This window comes from Nanorana parkeri, unplaced genomic scaffold (assembly GCF_000935625.1).
Source record: "Nanorana parkeri isolate BGI_ZX_2015 unplaced genomic scaffold, ASM93562v1 scaffold1852, whole genome shotgun sequence".
In the NCBI taxonomy this organism is placed as follows: Eukaryota; Metazoa; Chordata; class Amphibia; order Anura; family Dicroglossidae; genus Nanorana; species Nanorana parkeri.
In genome coordinates, this window is record NW_017308120.1 from 169,454 (window position 1) to 173,496 (window position 4,043).

The 4,043-nt window shown below is 53.1% G+C and overlaps 1 long non-coding RNA gene across 1 annotated transcript in view; it reads right to left on the bottom strand.

The window, feature by feature from the left end:
- The window catches only part of LOC108799903, a 14,577-nt gene extending 11,927 nt beyond the window's left edge, over positions 1–2,650 (bottom strand). The window contains exon 1 of the long non-coding RNA XR_001942057.1: positions 2,640–2,650. This is a non-coding gene — a long non-coding RNA (uncharacterized LOC108799903). The remainder of the gene's footprint in view (positions 1–2,639) is intronic.
- Positions 2,651–4,043: the final 1,393 nt, after the last annotated feature.

Sequence of the window (4,043 nt, forward strand, 5' to 3'; positions counted from 1 at the left end):
GACGCCGCCGGTTCCTCCACCCTGCAGCCGCAGGCGCGTTGGCCTCTATCTGCATTGATCAAGAAGGATATTTATAAAGAGCAGTTTGCGGTCGCTGGGCCATGGCAGCCGGCGGAGGTTAAATATCACTCGCCGTGCAAAAAAAAAAGCTTCCAGTTGCGTCGAAAGCTCCCAGCCGCCAGACTAGAGAGCGAGGCCTGAGCTGCTGCTGCCGCCGCCGCCACCCGCTGCATGGAAAGGAAGCCATCAGCATTGCGAGGACTCGGAAACAAGGCGCGGCGGAGTTCCCCCGGCGGCCCGCGAGGCTCAGGCCTCTAATTAAACTTCCTGCACAGCTGCAGCTTGTTGCTCGCAGCGGCAGAGGCTTCAGAGCCCGTCGTGCAGCGGTTCGCCGCGATCAAAGCGCGCCGGCGGAAAGTCGGGAGCGGGCCGCTGGAATCCCATCGTAAGGGATAAAATCTCGGCAGGCCGGCTTTCTTCTGAGCATGATTGCCTTAAAGGGGAACTCCGGGGGCGCCAAGAAAACAACATTAAAGCGTCGGTGAAAGAGGAACTCCATTAAAGTGTCGAGATGGAAAAATCACCCGGAATAAACTTTGTGGCAAAGATTTCCCCTTGTCGCTGTGCTCAGGGAAATATAGAACACAAAGGGATGCACGGATGGGCGGGGGATGTCACAATCATGTGTTTTCCCGCTTAAGAATATGTCCGGGGGTCCATCGCTGCTGCCCCATGGGCTCACTGAATGGTGGTTGAAATAGAGATGACAGTGGAGCGCCCCCCAGTGGCCAATCCTTCCATCTGCCCCGGTCACATATTGGTGCTGCAATACTCTTAACAGCAGGGCCGGTGCTAGGATTTTTGCCAACACAGGCAAAGTAAAATTTTTGCGCCCCCCGCAACCAACCCCCCCATACTTGTCAAAATGCCCTGTTTTTTTCCGCCCTCACCCTGCAGCGCCCTCAGGCGGCCGCCTGACTTGCCTTGCGGTAGCGCCGGGCCTGCTTAACAGTGTATGCTACCTTATTATTGCAACACGTTACCGTGCATTAACAGGGCCGGATTTACCATGAGGTCCTTCCATGGAGGGACGCCGTGCAGGTACCTACTCCCGGTGCTGCCTAATTCCCGGTGTTGTGTCAAGATACAACACCGACAATAGCAAAGAGGGTGCCTTCTGCTCAAAATGCAGCCTCCTGCTCCAAGACCAGCGACGCCTACAGGAACCGCTGGCTTCCGCACACGCAAGGGAAGGATCCCGTTAGGGATGTGCCGATACTGGGCCCCCGATACTAAGAGCCGCTGCTGGCGCTTTCAATTTTTAAACTGAAGCCAGCTATATAAACAGGCGCTGCCATTCACAGGAAGGCTGCCGGGGTCCGCAGCAAGGCAGTCTTCTTGTTAACCATGGCGCATGTTTACAGCGCCGACCGCACATTTCCTTCTCCTTCCTGAATCCACGTCACCCATACCCGCCCGCGAGACCAACCGGGGACCCCTGGTGAGACCCTGCTAAGACCCCGCACAGCCCACCATATACCCCGTACAGCCCACCATAGACCCTGCACAGCCCACCGTAGACCCCACACAGTCTCCTGAGACCCCGCACAGCCCACTATAGACCCTGCACAGCCCACCTGAGACCCCACACAGCCCACCTGAGACCCCACACAGCCCACCTGAGACCCTGCACATCCCTTCAAAGATCCCCGCAAGCCTCCTGAAACCCTGCACAGCTCATCTGAGGGTTCACACAGCCACCTGATACCCCATACAGCTCCCTGAGACCCTGCATAGCCTCCTGAGAACCCACACAGCCCATCTGAGACCCCACACAGCCTCCTGAGACTTCTCACAGCCCCCCTGAGAGCCTTAGAAGCCAGTGGCGGACCTAATAACCAAAGGGCCCTGGTGCAAGATTTTATCTTGGGCCCCCCTCCCAAGACGGCAGGGGGGGGGCGGATGGGGGAGGGGATCACACTGGCCCCTGAACCACCTACAGGACCCTGCACTGCCCTGTATTCCACGGAGGGGGGGGAGGGGGGAAGGTGCCCAGGGCCGGACCTAACCCCCCACAGTCTTAGGCCCCTGCTGCACTCTATATACTGTGCTGTATATTACATACTCCTGAGCACTGCACTGGGCTGTACATTACATATACATCATTTTTTTTCTTAAAATGACCATGGGTTCCCCCGGGTCTTTCACAATCCTGGCAATGCCCCTACAGGCACTAGACACCATCAAGTGATGGCCCAACAAAGGAAATATCAGTTTTTCAGAGTGAATTGGTCCTTTAAATGTTAATGATCATAAAGCAGAAAGTACGCGGCCTGGGAGGTCATTCGCCCCGGGGGCCGGGAGGTGACGCTGCGCCATTGCCCCTCCCAGGGAGCAAGATTTAAAAGTCTTGGATTCCCAGTTGAACCTGCAGAGGGCTGCGCGGGACGTCAGGGAATTTATGGCGGTAATTAATAGGTTATGATTAGGTCAGTAGCTTCTCGTGGAGCGGTATTAGCGGTACTGTAAAAGGACGTAAACTGTGCACACCAGATAAGGATGGAGATATATCGCTTCCCAGAAACACTTGTAAGGGACGAGGGATTTACAGAAAGTAAAATCAGCAGTGGACATAAAACTGCAACAAAAAATTATACCGGCCTAAAATGAGACAAATTAAATCTGAAAAGGGGGAAAAAGCAGATTTGTCACACCGCCGTCGTGTATCACCTGTGGAGGTATTTACCCCGCCATCGACTTTCCATAAACCAAAGGCGGAGGATGTAAAAGAGAAGATACAGCCCGTCTGTGGAATGAAGAGACGACTTCAAAATGAGGTCATTATAGCGACATCAATCCTATCCATCGCTGGATGAAGAGGCGGCTTTTATTATTGAAAGTTATATCGTTTCAGCTAATTTAATTACATTTATGCCCGAGGACTGAGCAAATGTGATCAGCGACATATCAGACCGCAGGCGGAATTCTCCACAAGTGGTCCTCTTGGTTGGGCATCGCGGGGGGTTACCAAGTCAGATTCTGAGGCTTGAAGGTCTCCTTGAATCTAATTAAACTTAAACCGTGGATAACATTTGATATGTCAATAGTTAAAAGGATGAGTTGGCAACCCTGTGTGGCATTACTGGGTAGCTGGGTATGCCTACTGTTACGTACCTTCTGGGAGACCGGATGTGAGAGGAGGCTTCCCTTGCACCTTGTGTCCTGGGAGACTCTGAGGATGGGAACAGAGCCCAGCGGGAAAACAAGTGGCAGGAGTGCCAGTGGTGTTGAGCATCGTGCAAGCCGTAATCCAATGAGACGAGCCGAGGTCAGGTTCCAAGCGGGCAATTCCAGTACAAAAGGGGTCAGGCAGAAGAATGGTCAACCAACAGTTCCGTGGTCAAGGCAGGCAGAATTCAAGGTTTGTCGAGGACGTCCGGGTCACAAGGATCAAGCAAGATATCAACAAACTGGAACAAGGATTAGCTGACGATAAACCAGCAACATGGTGGTACTGCTGCTGGGTTTATATAGGGCCAGTGATGTCATTTCCTGTGCGCCGCTATGGCGGATTTTCGTGCTGGTAGGCTACTGCTTCTGCGCATGCGCGGGATGGCGCATATTCGTGCTCGCAGGTTACTGCTTCTGCGCATGCGCGGGAATGGCGCGTTCCCGAGCAGTACGGGAACGTGCAGGTTGCACATGCGCAGATGGCGGGGATCCATTACACCTACTGTGGCAGTAAGGGATGAGCAAAATTGGGGATTGAAGATTGGAATTCCAAACAATTGTGGCAAAAACTTTGGGGAGATAGAAATCCACCCCAAAGAAATGTGCTCATCCCTAACTGCCAATGTAGGCATACCTAGTTACCCAGTAATGCCACATGGGTTTGCCAACTCATCCTTTCAATTATGGACATATCTATGTTATCCATTAAGTTTGATGAGATGTAATGAGACCTTTAACCTTTGGTCCATTAATAAGCTAAGGCTATTTCTACTATTGATTGGTCCCGGGGCTAACATCCTCTTGGACCCCCC